This window comes from Pinus tabuliformis, chromosome 4_2 (genome assembly GCF_031772625.1).
Source record: "Pinus tabuliformis cultivar Carrire ecotype Pingquan chromosome 4_2, CPIR1, whole genome shotgun sequence".
NCBI lineage: Eukaryota > Viridiplantae > Streptophyta > Pinopsida > Pinales > Pinaceae > Pinus > Pinus tabuliformis.
Window position 1 is genome coordinate 346,542,761 of NC_142304.1, and position 22,902 is coordinate 346,565,662.

Sequence of the window (22,902 nt, forward strand, 5' to 3'; positions counted from 1 at the left end):
GCACAATAATAACAATATGGGGACAATAGGGGCACAACAATAATAATAAGGGCTACAATGACAACAGTAATGGGAGAATCACTAGTATTATAGGGACCTAATAGACTAACACGTGATATGCATGATGAAACCCTAGGTATATATAGATATTTCCTTTTGGTCAAAATCCTAGCTTGGTCTAGGTTAGATGTATTAATGTTGTTGGACATATGATATGCTTATGCATGGTAATGAATTCCTAGATACATGAGTTGAACTAGTTATTAATATTCATAACTTTTAGGATTTAATCGAAGTCCTTGTCTGAAATTCTACAATGATGATATTTGGAAATCTATGATTTTGCAGCTAAACCCTAGTAGTAGTTAAATTGTCTAGTATGTGTGACAATCTTAAATCTATTTGTGATTATTGAGATTTTGAAAATGGAAGTATATGGTTTTGGAGTTGAACCTTAGTATAAGTAAAAATATCTTATGAATGATGTCAATATGATAATTTGAGATTTGTGTAAGATTGTTGAAATCTAAGTTTTGATTGATTGATGGTTGATCGGAAATCTAAGGTTTGCAATGGACCCTAGTGGAAGTTGGTCATGTTGATGACTAAGCTATGATTGACTTTGATTGACTATTTTGTATGAAATCTAAGATCTAGTAATCTAACATATGAATTTTGAAAGTTGTTATATGCCTTGTAGATCTATATTTGTTTTTAGGGTTTTCTATATGTTGTAGTAGGGTATGTTATACTTTTGAAAGAAACATTGAAACCCTAGATTGAATGAAAGTTGTTATGAAGTAGTCCAGGGTTTATGAAAAATTCCATAGCAAGATATTGAAGAGTATATGTCTCTTGTTTGAAAGTATGGGTATCTTATATGTATAAAGTTGAAATGTTTCTATGATTCTGATATGGCTAACTTCATGATTCTATATTTTTTGTTGTATTTGTTATCTAAGTTCTGCAGGTACACACTCTTCAATTTGGTGAAGATGCTCGATATGATAAGCATGATGAGGATGAACTTTGATGAAATGATTGGAATCCATGAAAGATTCTCCAATGTCGAAAATAAGAAGCTTATCTCCCTAAGGAAGCATGAATAGAAGAGATCTCCCTAAGATTAGGAGGAGTATATATAATAAGATGCTCCCTGGTTGAGAGGGAGGGTGTAGCTTGGTTTTGATTTAATAATGAATTTTGGAGGATATGTTGTTGCATGAGAAGTAGGAAAGCATATGATTGAGTAACATTATGTCAAATATTCGATTGATAGTTCTACAGAGTTGAGGAACAACATCTAGAACGACCCCGTAGGTTTGTATTATGTAATATGAAAGTATATTATTGATTGGGGTTATGTATGTACAGGTGAATCTATTAAAGGTTTTGATAGCATGTTGGTTACCAATTAGTTAGATCGGGAGAGATTTGTTGTCCTTGATCTACTAGATCAAGGGGTGATGAGGATTTGTGAGTGAAGCATTGCCTGGGAGGACATCTGGATGGCACTTTATGTTGATGTCTAGGTCCTGAAGTTGGAAAGGTGGCATTGATCTTTGAGCTCTGACACACACCTAGATTTCTGTGTTGATGGTTAGAAAGTAAGCTTGATGGTACCTAGAAAGGCTGAAAGCTTGATTCCATCTTATTCCCACTTGGATATATTTCCCTAATCAATAATCTAGTCCATGGAATTGCGGTGACTAAATTGTTGAGAGACCAATGGATAGATTGCCCTGGTCAGGAATCTAGTCCGTGGCATTGTTGTGCCTAAATTGTTGAGAGACCAATGGATATATTTCTCTAGTCAAGTATCGAGTCCATGGCATTGTGGTGCTTAAAAGTTCTTCATGGTTCATATAGTTTGAGATCTTCCATTGTATTTGTACATTATGAATTCCTCCCTAGTTAAGAAGGTGTGTTGTAAAATGTAACTATGCTCGGTCTTCATTAATGTACTTGAGTCAGTATGTAATGTACTTGTTAAAATAATAAAGAAAAGAATTTTTATTATTGCAACAATGACTTATTAAAGCATGGGTTTCATGCTTGGGTCATCATTATATTATTCAAAGTCCCCATTATAGATTCCTAGGATTAATCTTGAGTCTATAGAGTCATTGTACATTTAAAGAGACCCTTCTTAGGATTTTGAAACATTTAAAAAGGTTTAGTAGTGAGTCAAATATTATTATGTACCCTCAACATCAATTCAGCCTAAGAGAGATCAAGTTAGCCTAAGGACCCTAATTTGACCCATAAGAAGCCTATATATACAAGGAGGTCGAAGTCATTTGGAGCATCAACTCTCAAGCTAGTTCGATATCTCAAGAAGAGTTGGAGAAGTGTGAATTTTGTTGTCGGAATGTTGAAAGAAGTGTGATTTTGGGGAAGTCTATAAAGAGGAAGAAAATTTAACTTTTGGTGCCTCTCTCTCTCTCTCTTTTCGTGGTCTAGATTGGGATATCAAAGCCTCCGATAGTTTTGTTATTGCCAGAAGTTTCTGCCTAGTCGAAGTTGTTGGAAGGGGTCGAAGAACTCGGAGGCTGACTTGGTGTGGAGGGAAGATTTGGTCTTGGTCTAGGGTGAAGAGTCTCAAAGAATACGATTGAAAGGAATCATTATCTTGACTGGGTTTTCCCCTCGAGGGGGGGTTTTCCCTGGCATAGTGCCTATATATTGAGTCTCTTATTTTTGTGATCTTCATACACACATAATATGGTAAGTTCTTGATGAAAGATAAAGCTAATAAAGAAGTAGAAGAAGCCAACACACTCAAAAGTAATTATCAAGAAAGGAGAATCAAATCCTAATATAACTACTTTGATTTTCCAACACAAAGATTCCTTGTTTGTATCACATGACCTATAAGTTTTCCCTCATCTACAGTAAATATGTAATTCCTTGGATTGAGAAAGATCCCATATTTTTTGCACCTTTCAAATATTTGCTTCAGGTGGCATGGATGATCTATTTTTTTTTTAAAGAAGGCAATGATATCATTGAGATAAACTACCATTTTATACCCTATAAGGCCTTTTAAGGATATGTCCATTACTCATTAAAAGGTGGTACCAACATTGACCAATCCAAACGACATCCATCTATAGGAAAAGGTACTCCACTTGGTGCAAAATTTGGTCATACGCCTATCTTGTTGTGAAACTCGAACTTGATCGTGACCAAGCAATCCATCTAGGAGGGAGAATAGTTCTAATCCTGAGACTTGTTGGGGGATTTTCTTCATGGGTAACACTAAATAATTGTCCTTCTCAGAGGATCTGTCAAGATTTTTGAAGTCCACACAGAGTCTAATTTCCCTAGACTTCTTCTTTACCAGTACAAGGTTAGATACCCACACTGAATGTCTGACTTTAAAAATTATTTGTACATCCATTAACTTTTTAAGTTCCTTATGGATAAGTGGTTCCAGCATGGAGTGTACCTTATATGGCTTCTACTAAAGAGGTTTGGCTCCATCCTTGATTGGATTAACATGTTGGATGATATGACTGTCATATGTTTTCAGGTTTTCATATCTCCATGCAAAAATGTCCATGTATCTTGTGAAAAGATGGACAAAAGTGTGCTTCTCAACTAGTGAGCATTAGGCACCCAAGTTGACAAACTTTGGATCCTTTTTAATCCCTATATTGACCAATTCATGCATTAAGGTGTTACTATGGGTTTTAGCATTAATAGGTGTCCAAAACCTTTATTACAGATTGAAATACTTTTCCAGCAAAACCACTCGTTTAGGTATAGGATTACCCCTATCCATATTATGATTGTGTTTCATTGGCTTATCTATCATGTTTATTTTTATAAATGACAGTGTCCTTGAACATGTCTATAATAATTAGTAATTACATGACCTTTTTCATCATTAAATACCCACTAGTTAGTGATATTGTTAGGGACAATGGGTTTGAAAACTGACTCAACATAAAAACAATGACACGGAGTGAATCTAGCAGTTGTATTAGCCAAAGTGTTAGTGGCGGCATTTATGGATTGAGGAATGGATACAATATTAAATGCTTTAAACAAAAAAAAAATCAATTTCCATACCTCTTCTCGATAACCTTTCATATGTGGAGACAAACATTGAATGGTATTTTGTACCAAGCACATAATTATCTTCAAATCACCCAAAACTTTCAAACAATCTACCTTCAAGTAAATGGTTGTCTTCAGCCAAAATATGAGTGCTTCATATTTTATTTTATTGTTGGTACATTCAAATTCTAATCGATATGATATAATTGTTTTCTTTTCTTATGGATCCATTAGAATAAATTCAACACTTGCTCCATACTGCATCTTAGAACCATCAAAATACAGAGTCTAAATGTTAGTATTATATCCTAAATTAGTATAATTATCATTATTTACATCTAATGTACCATAAACACTATCACTAGTCTGTGAACATTGAAGGAGATCAAAATAGGTTTCAAATGAGAAGGGGGATGGTTGGGTTGTAGTATAGCCAAGCTTAGTTTCTAGAAAATAGTTCCCCATTGTAGTATGCACAAAATTGAGTGGTTCATTTGGCCCCTCTAGCTATGTCAATGTATGTTTAATGTGAGGCTTACTATATACCTATATCTTATTATTATTTCCTTTGTAGCACTACAAGAAAAAAGGACATTGGTGAGGGGCGAAAAATGTCACCATAAGCTCATTGGTGATGGTCAAAAGAGCCTTCGTCACCAAAAACTGAATGTCACCAAAAGTGGCATCGCCAAAAGTATAGGTGTTGTAGTGACATTCAAAGTCCATCACCAATAATGATAGATGATTCTCGTCACCATTTCATATGAGCAATGGTGACGGACCATAGCCTCCGTCACCAAAAACTAAATGTCACCAAAGGTGGCGTCGCCAAAAGTATAGGTGTTGTAGTGACATTCAAAGTCCATCACCAATAATGATTTATAATGACAGATAGCGACCATCACCATTTCATACGAGCAATGGTGATGGACCATAGCCTCCGTCACCAAAACTTGAATGTCACCAAAGCTGGCGTCACCAAAACTTGAATGTCACCAAAGGTGGCGTCACCAAAAGTATAAGAGTTATGGTGACATTAAAGGTCTGTCACGAATATTAATTATAATGACGGATAGTGACCGTCACCATTTCATATGAACAACAACGATTTATTGTGATGGATCTTTCAAGGCCATCACTATTGGTGCATATATATGGTGACGTTTGTTGACCATCACCAAAAGCCGCATTGCCATAATTATAGGTGTTGTGGTGACATTCAAGGTTTGTCACGAATAATGACTATAATGACGGACATCAACCGTCACCATTTCATATCAAAAACAACGATTTATGGTTACAGACCTTTGACGTTCATCACTATTGATTCATATATATGGTGGCATTTGTTGACCGTCACCATTTCATATTTTGGTGAGGGTCGAAAAATGTCACCAAAGCTCATTGGTGATGGTCAAAAGCTCGTTCCATATGGATGTCAGGGCATGATGGAATCAAACCACCAACCTCATTCTTGTAAAGTAGGTGCTCTTTCATTGAGCTAGCACCCTTTAAAGAATTAGACTTTTAAAAATTAGACCTTGAAACTTCATAAATTGTAAATTCTACAACTTTCAATAAATTAAAGTCTCGACAATATTTTACTAAACAAGCAAAGAAACATCGAAGCTGCAGGTCCCTACCTAATGGTTATGGAAGTTATGAAAAGTGGGTGGAGGGAAAAATAATTATGTATAAGAAAATCAATATGTTTAGTTGAATACTCAATTAGAAGTGAAACTCTAAAGACATTTATAATCTATAAATGACCTTTAACTAGAAAATGCACCAAATATTGAAAAGGAAATGTCATAAGTTGATAACATGTGGAAGAAGAACATTGATGAAGATAGATGCAATATGTTATAGGTTGAGTGAAAGAAAAATCTCAATGTTTTTGTTGTTTGGTGTTTAGATATCTGAATGATATCTAAACTTTTGTGCAAATGTAACACGGATCTCCGGAAACCATGAACGACATATGATAATATATATATATATATATATATATATATATCCCCTTTACATAAACCAACATGCAATTTGGAATTTCACAAGTCTGCACTCAAAACATGACAGCAACCAACAAATAAAAGAAATTGACTTGGACAGAAAGCAATAGCTTCGCCTTCATTCTTGAGCTGCTTTTGTTTATTTGAATTTGACTCATGACATTATTTATCTAACAAGGAATCAAAATCATCACTAGTATTAAATTCATCTAACACGGACTTTGGATATCCCACTAACATCTGCGTTTTTGTTGCCATGCCTGAAAACCATGGAGTTTCCTATCGATAGTAGAATAATATGTGTGCCTACTACTCAAGAACACATTCCTTATTAGCCATTGTTACCTGACAGAAACCAAATAGACAACACAATATCAGCGTACACAAAATCCCCTACCAAAATATAATCATAACTTAGCAAAGAATTCGAAAAGATGTTCTTAATTAATAAACTTTGTATTTGGAAATACTTTTTCTTTATATTTAAAAAAGATTATGATGTACAACACTTCTATCCATTTATCCAGGCAATTATATCATAACATATGTCACACAGTAGTAATCTACAGTACCTAAAGTAAAAAGACAAATTTTCTCAAGAAAATAGATTTAGAAAAGAGCTTTGAAAACTATAAGTTTGTCATCAAAGCTTTAATTAATTTAACAACAAACTAGTTGGAGTTTGAAAATCAAAATCATTCATAGGAAATGAATAAGACAATGGCCAAAGTCGTTATTCATACAAATAAAGCTAGAGTCACTATTCCCATTGCAAATAACTGAAATTTTGGCAGTGGTCTAACAATTGGAGCTTATTTTCTGGGAAGATTCATCAATACCATCATTTTTTTTCCACGGTCTGTTGTGTCTCTAGATCCAGATTAGATAGCTTGTCATTCTCAAGTTCTACCTTTCAAGTACTGATTTCTCACTCACCCTTTAAAACACAATTCTACCACTCCATTTTATTTTGTTTTGTCAAGAGAATTGGCAGGACCTTCCCATCCTCTGTTTACATAATCAATGATATAAAGAATAACAGATACACAACAAAGGCCAAAGATGTTCTTGTTGTATACCTATGTTCTAGGACTCATCTGACCTTACTAGTGCAAAGAGCTCACCCTGAAAAAACAACATCCACATGGAATTGACAAAACTTTTTTAAATCAAGCTCCAAGTAAACCAATCAAAATATGAACATCCTTTTAATCAATAAAATCTCTGACTTAAAATAAAAGTGGCCTAGAATTGAATGTTATATCAACTATGTCAAGTAACTAACATCGAGCGAGAAATACAATCCATGCATATTGGATTAGTGAAATAATTGATCTAGTAAAGCTCAAAAACAGATGACTTAGAGCTAAGAAATGCAAATAAATGACTTAGAACTAAGACATGAGGCTGCCCTTTCAACCTTGTCGTTAAATAACTCTTCTTTATGTCGCTTACCATTAAACTTTTTTTTATACCAGGTGGAAGTGGTATTGTAACATTAACCTCTGATAGTCTGTTCCCATGACAACTTCTCAAGATACGCTCCATTACTAGCATTTGGGGCTAGATAAGATACATGAAAAAACCATCAACATGAAAATGAAATCTACATCCTTGTAAAAAAAATGGGAGGAAAAAAAAATCCACAAATTGAAAAAGACTATAGGATACCTCATTCCTGCAACATGATTATCTTGTCATGAACAATAAAAAAATAAATAAGGAGAAATGTAATTTTTGCCATATTTTGACAATGAAACCTTTTGCATATTCTATGAACAATTGATGAAGAAAGTCAACTAAAGTTTGTCAACATCAGGATTATAGTAAAACATAAAGGAACCGCTCCAACACATATATAATCCTAAACATAAGTATCTATACATATAAGTATTTATTGAGGACATTGTATTTTGTGAAAATATGGAAGTCAAATCTTTGAAATAACACAATTTATAGTAACATTGCCTTATGAAGTCCATTCATTCGAGTATTTATGAAGTCCATTCAGGAATTTATTCAAAGTTCAAAGTTCAAACAATTAACATGTAGCCTAAAAAAGCTCAGATTTGAAAAGGAGGTAACCCAAAGATGTATAGTATATATCTCACATTTATATATCCTAATTTCCAGACATTGAAATGACACTTTTTAGCATACTATTGTGAATTCAGCCAAAAATGCTAGAAAAAAATATTGATGGTTATTTTGCTAATACAGAAGTTTTATACATGCATTTATTTAAACAGTTAGCTTGCAATCTCAAACATATCTAAGGATGCACACAATATGTTGCATCTTTAGCGCTAGTGTGTGAACTTGAGACAATGAAGTCCAACATTTAATAGTTTTCCTACAATAAGCACTAGCTGAATACGTGAACAATAGTATTGTAGGTATGTGTTATGAATATATGTATTGTAGGCCAATAAGAGTATGGTTGGACCAATCATGTCCAACCCTTCCAAGTTTGCCTATAATTTGCATTGGTCTAATAAGTGAACAATAGAACTGTAGGTGTGCATTCTGTATCACTTACCTAAATCCAACACCTTCAGCATAGAAATTTCAAATAATATGTCCAGAACTGGTAGGTAATTTGCAAAATGAAAGAGTTGGCTTTATTGTTTCTGGAGAAGACTAGATTCTTACATTGTTCAATGTAAATTCATGACACTTTTCCAAGCTTAGATGGAACAAAAAGGAACCAAGCTAGAAGGTTATTTAAAGAATCCTTACTTAGCTAGGGTAAAATGTTAGCCCTTTTTTGTCAAAAAGCATAAATGTAAAAACTTTACGAAATTCAGTGAAGGCACTGTAGAAATGTTCTTATCAAACCACTAACGTAAACAAAGCTAAGAAATATTGCTTTGTAAAAGAGATATTCATGGTCAAATTAACAAGAAAGTGACCTTTTAGCATAGTTAATGCACTAGTGCTCATGTCGTAGTGTCCCAGGGCATGTTAGGGACTACAGGGAGTGCTCATGTACATCTAGAGAAGAGGTGGGGAGACATCGAGTTGTCTTCAGGAGGACTACAGGCGATGAGGGGAAGATCCTTGGGGTACCCAACCTCTTGGATTATACCTTGCTATGGGAGCCCTGAAGAGAGAGTAGTAGCACTAGTGGATGTGGGTAGAGACGGATGCCGATGAAGTAGCAGAGCGTGCTACAGTGTAGGAGTCCCCAGGCAACGCGAGGCTAGTAGGCTGCAATAGTGTGATCCCTAGTTGCAGTCACAAAGGATCCCTAGCTGCAGTCATGAAGGGAGACCTAGCCGCAGTCTTGAAGGAGCTCTAGCCACAGTCGAAAAGGAAGCCCTAGCCGCAGTAAAAGGCAGCCCTAACCGCAGTCAAAAGGAGGCTTAGCCATAGCAAGAGAGAGGCCTAAGACGCAATCTAGAGAGAGGCATAAGATGCAGTCAAGAGAGGCATAAATACACAGTCAAGAGAGGCCAGATATGCAGCAAAAGGAAGGCTCTTATCCACAGCAAAGGAGGCCAAATCCATAGCAATAGGGAGGCCCTTATCAAAAATCAAGAAGAAGCATATAGCCGCAGTCAAGGAAGGTTTAAAGCAGCACTAAGAGAGGCCCTAGACGCAGTCAAATGGAGGCCCTAGCCACTGCAAGAAGGAGCCATAAGACAGCAAGAAAGAAACCCTAGAAGCAACTTGGAAGTCTTATGTTTTACTGTAGGTGCAACATGTGAAAGAGAGGTTGTTTTGAGTGTTGTTATTGGGTGCTCTTATAGGGAGAAAGGCCAAAGTTTGAAGTTTATGATCATAGCAAGAAGAGGCATTCAACATGGGTGAAATAGGGTTATTCTGTAGCCATTCCAGGAAGACTGAAGGGCTGAAAAGAGGTCAAGTATCTTGCTTGAAGCTTCAACTAAAGGATGAAACTCAACTAAAGGATGACTTAATAAAGTTCATGATGGCCTTTTACAATCAGATACTTATGAGCGAACCCAACTCTTATTATTGGGACTTATCACAGTGTCCTGATAGGTGGGATATAGAGGACAAATACGATCTCCCTTTCTCCATTACATTCCTCCCACCTTGAAAATCAAAAAGGGACATAATGAATTTCATATACACATACTTAATAGATATATATTCCCAATCTCTTTCCATCTGCTAGTTGCGCCTGCTTGAGCCAGGCTCAAGTAATTAGTCAATCCGTAGCATGCATATCCCTACTTATTCTCCACACGCCTTCGGGTGGATCTCTCTATCCCTGCAATGCCAACAAAAGGGTTTGGGTATGGTAAGGGTTGCTAGCTAGTTTTTTGAACCTCTGTATTTACATCTATTTTTGCTTGACCTTACCCTACTCTCATCTGTATGTATTCTCAAATTAAACCAAATACACAATCAAAAACTTTGTTCTTGTGTGGTATCTCAAAATACTTTTCAAACATAAAATTACAACATACTCTCACAAGGAGACTACTCATGGTTTAACAGATCAAACTTGACATCTTACATTAACAATTTCCTTTTACATGATGTTAAACTTCTGTCCAGGCCCTGGAACCATGGCTAAAGGGGTGTACTACATGACCGGGGGTTTGCACTTCCAGTCAACTTAATTATAACTAATTATGAGAACAAGATAGCATTGTTTATATACCAGATGTCTTAAATTAAAGATTAGATTCATGTATGAATTACATTGCACTGATAGAAACAAAGATAGTTTCCAACAAAAATCACCCAAAAAAGCAGCAAAAGTCATAGGAGGCACTTATTTCGCTTCTTCAGTGTTGGTCTTTGAAGACCTCCACCATCACCATCATCATCACTTCCACATTCATCCTCCTGCACCTCAAGAGATGCAGGTACCACTCTGACCCTATTTCTTGAAATCACTATGATATGAGTCTCTATAGCCTTCTCATAACAAGGAATCATAAGTGGACTAGTTCTGTGAGGCATCAACTCCTCACCCTTTCAACAACTTCCATCATCAACTTCCAGTCTTTAAAATCAAACTGAAAAACAAATTGGCTGTAAGAAGCTTCTCTAGATACCATTTCTGTAGCTCTGGGAGCATTTTTGGGGACAACAAAATGTCTTCCATTTTCATCGAAATTTATTTCAACTCTACCATCCTTTACTAGAAATGATAACGCAAACATGTTTTCTACTGTATGGGAAAATGATATTCTATTTAGAACCAAATTCTCTAATCTGGCTTGCTTCTGTTTTCACAAAATGTTAAATATGCTTGCCATATTCTTGTTTGTTTCTAATTTTTTATCTTTTGGGGACTCTTTCACTGCTTCAAGTCGAGTGCTTTCTTTCGGCTTAGTCTATTTTCTCTGTACTATATCTTTCCTTTACTTGGGTTAATTATCCATTGGTCCAAGCTTAATGCAAATTCCTGCCGCATCCTGGAAAACAGAAGTAGCTAAAAGGCCAAGATTTCTCCATGATATTTGGGTTTGATCGTCATTTCCCTCCAAAGACCTACTTCCATATTCCTAGTCACTATAGTTTCTTATAATATCACTACTAATAAAATCAACTAGAGTAGCACCATCATTGTTTTGTGATCTGTTAACAATAGCAAGGAGTGTGGATGTGAGATCAAAGAGTGTATGAGCATCTGCAACTTGCTCATGAGGTCTCTGAACAAGATTATACAAGCTTTCCACTTTGCTAATTATAGCCTCAAATTTGCCAGATTCTTCTTTTAAAATATTTTCTCTCTCCTCAGCAATCGAAGTCTTGAGGGCATGATAACGGGACCTTAATATAAGTTGTTGCACCATACTCTGATTGTTACCACTGCATGCAGTAGCATCTTCTTTCTCTCTCGGGGGATTACTATGGCCTTGTTGTGATCCTTTTACCCCACGAGCGGAATCTTGCAATGTCTGACTCAATGTTTCTTCCTCTTTAACTCTAGATTGGGTACCAATCCTTCTACCCATCCTTTCTATCACTTGCTTTTGGAGTTGAGATAAATGCAAATATTCAACCAAATCTGGAAGGAAGGGCTTGAATTGAGATTTATGATTGAAGAATTGTCGTAAAATGGAAAGAGAGCAAGAAAATATTTTCATGTTGCATTGAAATGAGGGGGGGGCAGGGAGTTGTGATTTCCCCTACCCTGAGAATTTTGCTTTGTAATAGAAGAGGGATGAAGGCCCACTATAGTGGATACGAAGTCCCAAGACATATGCATTGTCGAATGAAATGCATAGGTGTAGTGTGCCAATTAAGCGTGAGGATTGGGAGAAGTGACACATGTGGGAGAGTGGCCATATTATTGAAGAATTGTTTACATTGAGGAAGGACACCATTTGAATATGGTAAGAATGTCAATTATAAATGGTACTCATGGTTCCCTCACCCTTTAGTCTAAGAAATTTAGCGTGGAGAGTTTCCAACACCACTTTCTCATCTACATGAGGGAGTTTACAATTTGTATATCTTTGTCTCAATCCCATGGCGAATATATTAGTGTGAGGATCCACTGTTTCATGATCCATATGTTGGATGCTTTGCTGAACTTGAGCTTTATAAGGAAATCTCTTTAGATATCCAGAATGTCTCATAAATTTATTTGAACAATTATTGTCTTGAAACAATGTTTATTGATGATAAATTGCTTGGTAATGTACACATGCATAGAAGAGTGCGACTGATGGCATGGATACTCGACCTTTCAGGTCGAAATGGCCACCTCTAAAGATAATATTTGGAATATCCTTTGAGCCTTTCTTTGAGATGGCATCCAAGAAGTTGGAGTGAAGACATCAAGGAACTCTATATTTTCACATATTCTAGCTGAATCGCCAAAAATGCAAGAGAAACTAAAACCAAGGGTTATATAAGTAATAGGCCCAATGTATGGGAAATCGAGGCTTTTAGAGGAATATTTCCGCATTTAATAATTGGATGAGGATGAATATTTCTGTTAAACTATGTGTTGTTATTGATATGTTTAGACGTTTTGGGTGAACACTTGGCCCATCTTCAAGAACATCCAATAACTTTCGAGTCCAAGACAGATTTAAATATATCGTTTATCAAATTAGTTGTCCAGATATGAAAGACAATCAAGTTTTGGAAGAGATACAACATAGTACTATCAAAGCAGATTGTGCACCATGTTAGAAAATGGATCAAAAAGGTTTTCAGAATGTCTGCTAAAATTTGACATTTAGCATTTTCTTATCAACTTGCATGGAGGCAAAAAGTGACAAGAGAAACTTGCACAATAATGGCAGCCAGTAGAATGAGAAACACGATGGATTAGCAAAATGGAATCTATTTCTATGATGACACATGGGAAGATACTTATTGCACTCAAAGTGGTTGTACAAGAAAAATAGTTTTTGCCTTTGAGTATAGTTGATGTATCATAATGTAGCGGTTGTTTCCCTTCTGCAATAAAACAAATATATATCCATCTCAAGGTGAAAGAATAACACCAATATATCTTCGGATGATATGGGCTATGTATTGTGCCTAACAGCTAGGAAAGTCATTATCAGTCATAGTGCGATGAAGCGAGGGGTTCGGGTTTCCGTGCCCTTCTTGTCAAAGTATATCGATACAAGTGATGAAAAAACATATGTTCAATTCCCTGGAACATATCTTATTTTCATTACTTGTCCAGGATAAATCCACGGCCATAGTTGAGAAACGTAATCAAAAGAAAATAAATATGTAGTTTATTTAAACAAATGTGGCCTGAATGGAATACATATGCACCAAATTACAAAATGCGAAAGTCAAAGTTTTGTATAAAAGTTTTAAATTAAAAAAAATTCAAACAGTTGCCAGGAAGTTTAACGAATGCAACTGCCCAGCACTCATCCAATGGCCATTCGAGGAGGGTCGAAGCCATCCATCAATATGAAGAGATCTATAAAATCAAATAGGGACTTTGAAGAAGGGATTCCTGATTTTTCATACCCAAATGTTGCCGATTATTGAGTAAGGGCCTAACGAGTTAGTGAGGGTTTCCCTTTTGTTTTTGTTTCAATCTATTTTCATGCTTAGATTTTTTCTAATATGATGTCATTGGTGGACCTTAATATACAGCGTTGCACCATACTCTAATTGTTACCACTGCATGCGGTAGCATCTTCGTTCTCTCTCGGGGGCTTATTGTGGCCTTGTTGTGATCCTTTTACCCCACGAGAGGAATCTTGCAGTGTCTGACTCAATATTTCTTCTTCTTTAACTCTATCTCGGGTACCAAGTTTTCTACCCATCCTTTCTATCACCTGCTTTTGGAGTTGAGAGCAATGCAAAAATTCAACCAAAGCTAGAAGGAAGGGCTTGAAATCTATGTTACTAGAAACCAGAAAGGGGAAGCGAAACGAGAAACGACAACAAGACAAGAAACGGAGTTTGGAGGTTTCACATTCAAGAAACAAGGAGAGAGAAAAACAAGAAAAATATGAAACATAAAACCAAGCATTTGTTTCACATTCAAGAAACAAGGAGAGAGAAAAAACAAGAAAAATATGAAAAATAAAACCAAACATTCATCATTAACATTCTCGAATACTATGGTTCATAGGTAGTTGCTCATAGGCTTTAGTTGCTCACATGGGCCATTCCTTAATACTTATAGTGATCAAAAAGGCTTCCATTGCTCACATAAGCCATTCTTGAATACCCATGTTTGATCCTCTAGGATGGCAAATACAATAGTGAAGAAACACTTGGCACCGAATTCAAGTTTGATTTAGCAATTGCATTTTTCGGATGAGTACATGATCCCACATACATTGTATATATATTCTTGGATGTGACTTGAGTGGACCTCAAATTTTGGATCTATTGTAGCATTTGCCACATAGTTATTGGGTTATTTTTTTTCATGGTTGGGTAACAAGATGGTGGAGATTGAGTTGATCTCCATTGGATATAAAGCCAAAAATAGAGGGTTGTCTCGAACTATTGCCACTTGCATAACCATAAATACTACAGCATCTGTTTGAAGACAAAATCTAAAGAGAAAACTTTATTTTTAATCCATTATAATAGAAAACTAATCTTAACTAGATATTAAATTGCTAGTTTGTGAGAAAAAACAAAATTAACTAAATTATTTAACTACTAATTTATAAAAATATATATAAAATATCTATATACATTACTAATTTATAAAAGAGATTTAATCCATTTAGGGTGTTGGTATATCCGAAATTAAGATGGATCTAGGCTAGTATATATTAGTTACCATAATTATTGTTAAAGTGTATAATGGTTGTCTCATATTTGTATTTCATTGATTAAATGATTATTATATGAGGTCATGTTTTATATTAATTATTTTAATGCATCATATATATGGTTTTGTATAGTAAATTTATTTTTATGTTAAATTTTAATAGTTAAATTTAGATATTCTTTCTTGATATTAGTTATTTTTTATTAATTTTGATTTTATTCTTTTGGATCCATTAAAATTTGTTATCTGAGTCAATGCTTCCAATTAACAAGTGTCGTTGATCAATATAAATAAGTGAAATAAATTATTAAATTTTGATTTTTTTAATTTCTACTTAGTTAAATATTATATATAAATATCACTTGTGGTTATAATATACCAAACCATTCATTTTTAGTTGTTAAATGTGATTATGTTAAAATAACTTTTTAAAAAATGTTATCACCCATGGTTAGAACTTACCGAACAATTCTTTTTGAGTCCCTAGATTTGTTTATGTTAAAATAGCTTTTGAAAAAATGTTATGGCCAATAGTTTTGTTATATTCCATGGTTTTGTACTTTATATTCATTTAATTTGCTAGTTTTTGCACATGGTTTTGTTAGATTCCATGGTTCTATACTTAATATTTATTTAATTTATTAGTTTTTCTCACCAATTTTCTTTCATAAATTAAAACTAGCAAGAGGGACCTTGAAGTCTTGAAAAGAAATATCATAATCTAGGTATTTTATTCTAGGCCCCTCTTAACATATTTTTGGTTGTTAGATTTTTGTGTCGAGAGACCCTTTCCACCTGGGGATATGTTATAATATTTGGCATTTTAACTCAGTAAAAATAAAACAAAATCAAATCAAATAAAAAAAAATTAAAAAAACATAAAATTCTCTAGCTCATGGTTTTTTCTTGCCCATGGTTTTTTCCCATGGTTTTTGTCCATGGTATTTTTCTGCAATGTAGCCTATTCAAAGGCTAATAACTAAAGCAACCTAGATCCATTTTAACTGTGGATCAAGCATTGAGAGGATCAAATCTCTTCACTTAAAGAGGTTTCTAGCTCGAGAGAGAGAGAGAGAGATTTGATCTCTCTCGATGCTCGAGAGAGATAAATCTGGTTATTTATAAATGAAGAGGAGTATTTTTTTGTAGTAGTACTCCTATTTGTTTTGTATTTAAAATTTATTAAATGATGGATTTCTATTTTGTATTTTGATTTTTGACACTGTTTATTTTTATAAATTTACAATTATTTCTATCACTATTTTTATGTAATTATGAAACTTTCCATATTTATCATAGTTGAAATTATGTTTGTATTATAGACATATTAATCAATAGCTTGTTGCTCTTAAGCTTTATTATTGCAAATTACCTAACATAATTTCTCTTATCACCGATGAAAAAAGTATTTATGGGATGGATGGATAATAGATAATTATTATTTTTTATATATTAAATTGATGTCTTTGGTTGATGATATATAATACTATAAATAGTCTAATAGTTGATAAAAGTTTTTATACGATGGTTTTATCAAAATCCTTTTCCAATCATTTGAGAGGTTGTAAACCAAAACAATGGAAAAAAAGAAAATATTGTATCACAATGTTTCTATAAAATAATAAACTAACTAGAAAAATTAACTAAATTATTTAACTACTAATTTATAAAAATATATATAAAATATCTATATACATTACTAATTTATAAAAATATATATAAAAAAACCTTATACATTTAAATTTCTAATTTTATATAAAAATACATTTTAAATATTAGATACAATCACTAAATACACTTTTAAATAAAAGCAACACAAAAATAACAAAACAAAAAAAAAATGTAAAAACTTAACAATACACTACTACATATCAATGGTTACAGTTAAAAAAATAACATAACTTTAACTAATAAAATCCCTAAATAGTCAACGTTGTTAAAGATATATTAAGCACTATTACAAGGTGTTGTCACTAGGGAGAACGCCCAACTATTTGCAACAAACCTATTCCTTTAGCACTTAAGCTATATATGGTCCACTTCTAACCATAGACTATGAAAATGCCTCCAAAAACTATCCAGAAAACCAAACTCTGCTTTTTATGATTCATGTCGACGTCGAATCCGAAAGAGGCCCATATTGCAAATAAACTAGATTAATGTTTTCCATAAAACAGTTTCAAGAAACGAACCATTTTTGGAAAACCCAGTGTCTTGCATTAAAAAATGAAAACTACTGTATAAAACACCGTTTTCCGTACCATTCCATTTTTATAGGGTTTTTTTTCAGAAACGAAGACTTCCATTCCGTTTCTGGGAGCTTGAAATTGAGATTTCTATTATGAAATGGAAAGAGAGCAAGAAAATATTTTCGTGTTGCATTGAAATGGGGGAGGGCAGGGAGTTACCCTGAGAATTCTCTGCTTTGTTGTTTTTCCGTTGTTTTCCTTGTTGGGTTTTGCTGATTTTTGTAATTTCTCGTGTGGTATACTACCAAACTACTATAAGAGTTCAGCTTATATTTAATATAAATTTCATTGTCAATATAGTAATTGTGGGGCTAGTTCATTTGAAGCTAAATTTTTGAAAAAACAAAACCCAAATAACCTTATTTCAAGTGAAAAAGTTGGTAGATTGTTTGAAGCAACTGAAATCGAGGAAGGAATTAAAGGAGAGAAAAGGTACATGTGAAAGTATTTTCTTTGGCTCTTGAAAGAAGACCAAGGCTTCTGATCCTTCCATCATGGTCCAAATTTGCCCAAAGAAAATAGATCCATGTTTTGTGAGCAAGCCATTGAAGAAATCCTCCTTGATCTTATCTCTCAACCTATCCAAATTCAACCATGAAACAATAACTGCCAGCTAATCACTGCAACATTTCAAGTGAAAATATATAACAAATTTGCAAATCAATTCTAAAAATGGCAATAGATCTAGAAACCCTAAAAATCGATCAAGTGACCTGTACCTATTTCCATATAGCCACAGATCAAACTGTACCATGCCCATGGTCTTTCCTTTTTTTTTCAACTACTCACCATTCATTCGAATACACTAACGCCAGGAAGAAAACGCTACATAATGGTCTTTCCTCTTTTTTCAACTACTCAACATTCATTCGAATACACTAAGGCGGGGAAGAAAACGCGATAGCCTTTCCTTTTTTTCAACTACTCAACTTTCATTTGAATACACTAAGGCGGGAAAGAAAATGCGGCAGAAATTAAATTTTTAATCTGGATGATCGTAGATTTTTTAATTATAATTATTTGTTTTTTTATAAATTTTAAAAACATTATATTTTATGAATGTATCAAAATGTATGGAATGTATATTTTCTTATCGTATTGTATACTCATTTCAAAAAATTATATTTTTTATTTTTCAAAATTACAAAATAATTAACCATGTTGTAAGTTGTAATTTTAAACAAATTTAGATTTGGATTTTATATAATTAATCAAAAAAACTACAAATGTTTTTTATTAATGTTTAATTATCTAATACTAATATTATGGATTTCCATGTTGTTTAAACAAATGAGATTTGGTTTTATAATTATTATGTCAAATTTTAAAGCTAAAAATTAACTTTTAACAATGCAATCTTTTATAACCAATTTGGATGTAGTTCATTGTTATGGCAGTAAAAAATGAATCTCATGAGTTATGCCTTCGCATAAATAATCTCATGAGCTTGGTCCCACCCACACATTGGTATAGTTCCACCCAAGGAACCATTGATCTTTCTCCATGAATCGGTAATATTGTACCAAGAAGCACCATAATGTATGGCATTTCTATTTGCCACAATTGAAAAAGCACCATAAATCCTTCTACATGAGCATTTTGCTTCCATATTGTTGAGCTAAACATGGCAAGACCTTCCTGTGGCAACAATAATTTTCGAAACCCTTGTCCCCCCTATCACAATATATCTTAGAATCCGTCATGTTGGAGTGTAGTATTCCTAGTAAGCATATAGGAGTGTAGGGGAACACAACCTCAAAGTCAATGGGAAGCCAAGGGGAAAGGTTTGTGCATCTAAGAGGGATATCTCGATTACATAGATGTGGTTTTCTAAGCTTTTGCATTAATCAAATGTATATTTGAGGGGGATTTCAGCCATAAAAAATTCTTGACTAAATTTTCATACACAAGGGTTGATTCTACTTCGAATTGATACTTTGTGTTTACTCACTTTAATGTCATTTCATATCACTAATAATTTGCTTGTCCTTTTCTCATTTGATCTCATTTTATTTCAATTGTGAAGTGACTAAGCCTTGAACCCCAAATCCTCATAGCTAAGATTTACAAAGTATGCATTGCCTCATTTCCTCTCATTTTGCTTCAGTTAAATGGAGCAACTATGCCTTAGCCCCAAACCCGCACAACTAAGCTTTGCACACTATAGAATCCTCTCTCTCCCCCATATTGCACTTGGTTTAGATATACTTTTCTTAGAAGAGAAGCAATGTCTCACTAAATACCTTAAATGTTAACTTATCATCTGATCCCATTACATTTTCCAAGCAATGAGGACATTAATAAAATTTCAAAATTCAATTTCACACTCATTTGATGTAATCACCATGTTCCATCAATTTCAAGTAAACTCTACAAATAAATGTAAGTAATTATTTTGATTTTTTTCATTGATTCTAAATTAGCAAGTGAGAAAACTGCATATGCATCTTTATTTTTAAAGTACAATCGTCCAAAAAAACTCATCAAAGACTAAAGATAGGTTAAAACCTTCATGGAGTGAAAAATATTGTTGGCGTCCTCCAAAATAACACTACTTTCAGAAGCTGGGTTCAGATTTTACCACAAATGCAAGAACCAAAGTGAGAAGCTTATTTTAAAGTTTTTATAACATGATGTATTACAATAAAAAAATTGAAGAATCACACAATACAAAAAAGTTTTGTATCTAGTATCATTCTAGATAGAGAAAAGTACTCGTTAGACTATCTATGACATGAGTAAGAATTTCTATCCACCTACTTTCAAAATCATCATGGACATTTACAGATTAAAAAAGGAATTGATTAGGCTACCTATGGCTAAATAAGAGTTATTCCCCACCTTTCCAAACTATCATGTACATTTAAGCTATCAGATTTTATCAACATCCTTTCTATGATGCAACACATTACAACTTTCCATTATATTTATGTATTATATGAGTTGATGTACTTGCAAGGTGCATAAATTCCAAAATAATTGTCCAAATACCCATGTTTCCACTAAATTAATTGTTTAAGAGACACATTTTATTGTAGGAAGTATGCATCGATCAAACACTGCTCTACTCATAGTTTACAAACCCAACTAATTTTGCATACACAAACACATTCAAGACTAATCCACAATAACAAACAATGCTCAAAAAAATATTCTTCATCAAACATCTACCAATGCATAAACAATGAGGAGACAAGAGACACATCGAATATGCGATCAACCAAGGCCAAAACCTCTCCAACATGAGAACAAAACCCAAACAAGATCTTCTTCTTAGATAGACTTCAATTAACGAATACCAAGACCATGGCCTAGACCCTTGACTCAATGACCTCTCCAAGACCAAGTCACAAGCCTCCTTGATTCAACTTCCTTCTTTTTCCTTGAGTCAATGATGATCAGGCTTCTTCCTTCAATAACTCGACTATCCTTCAAATTCCAGTTCCATGGATAAGATTTGTAGTTCTTGACCGTCTTGCATAAACCCTAGAATGTGTGGTTGACCAACCTTTTGAACCTTGATCTTCTTCGCTTGGATGGTATGAACTCTTATTATAATTCGGCATGTAACCTTTCTTATCTTCTTCCTTGATTCGACTTCTTGGACAACAACAAGATCTTCGACCTTTTCTACGGCAGATAGTTCTTCCTTCCTTTGCACGTGTGGATCTATTAGCCCTAAAACATACCCATAAACAACACCAAAATCTTCTCTCTTTCTTTCCTTCTCTTGGTTGGTTATCTTCGCACTTCTTATTACAGACTTACTTAACCAACTTTGCTTGTCTACAAATCGAGGATGAGCTACCCTATATATAGTTTTTCTCCATCAAAAACATGTGCTAGGAAGTGTTAAGGAGTGCTAGGGGAACACAAGGGAGCAAAACGTGAAAATAATGCATGCAAATGAATGATTAAGATTTTGTGACAGGAAGTGTTAGTGAGTTCCAGGTGTGATAAGGAGGGAGTGATAATGTATGCTAGGCAGTGTTAAGGCATGTTAGAAGCCATGGAAACATGCCAAGATGTGTCAAGTGCTAGGGTGTGCCAATGCATTCCAGGGAGCATTATGGAGTGCCAGGGAAACATAAGGGAGCACTAATTTCAAATGCATGGAAATGAATGGCTAAGAGTGTGTGACAAGGAGTGTCAGCGAGTTCTAGGTGTGCTAAGGAGGGGATGACAAGGTATGTTAGGTGGTGCCAAGAAATGCTAGAGTCTTAGGGCAACATGCCAAGGTATGTCAATGCGTGTCAGGGTGTGCCAATGCATGCCAGGGAGTGTTAGGGAGTGTGACATAAACATAAAGGAAAACTAAATCAAAATGCATGGAAATGAATGCATAAGAGTGTATGATAGGGAGTGTCAATGAATTCCAAGTGTGCTCAGGAGGGAGTGACAAAGTTATATGCTAGGTAGTTCCAAGGCATGCAAGAGTGCCATGACATGTCAAGGAGTGGTACGGTATGATAGGGAGTGCTAAATCATGCCATGGAATGTAGGGAATGCCAACATGCGCCATATAGTGCCAAGGGATTGTTAGACATGCCAGGTGCTATGCCATGTCAAGATGTAAACTATGTTGCTTAGTTGTTTTATGGCCATGATTAGACATGAGCCTTGACTTGGTAACTTGTTAAGTGGGATGAGCTAAGATTAGGCATGAGTAGCCTAAGATGAGTTATAGGCCATTCTTAGGTGAACAAGGGATAGTATAGTTGTAGTAACTGTAACTTGGTCAAGATATTGTAGTCGAAGTAGGACTTGGTTGGTTCCCAAGTCTTCAAACCAATAAGGGTAGTTATGAGGGCATGATAGCTAATGAGTGCTAGGGTATGTCAAGGAATGAAAAGGTGTGATAACACATGCCAGCCAGTGTCAATATATGTCGAGGAGTGTTGGGGAGTGTGAGGGCATCACAAGGGAGAGCTAGGTCAAATTGCATGGAAACGAACGAATAAGAGTGTATTCTAGGTGTCCCAAGGATGAAGTGTATTAGGAGAATTTCAGAATAGGACTTGCAATAGGTAAGCCTACAATTACGATAACAGGATGGAAAAAACAATTTTAGACAAAGGGGGACTTTTGTCTAGGGACAACATTATTTTTCAATGACTTGGTTAGGTTCCCAAGTCACAAAAAAAGTAAGGCTATCTATGAGGGCATGACAACTACAGAGTTCCAAGGTGTGCAAGGAATGGCAGGAAGTGATAACACATGCTAGAAAGTTCCAAGGCATGTTAGTCATTCCAAGACATGCCAAGTGTTAAGGCATGCCAAGAGGTGTTAGGTGTTAGGGTGTGGCATCAACGCATGCTAGGGAGTGCCAGGGAAACACAGGGGAGGACTAGTTTCAATTTCATGTAAATGA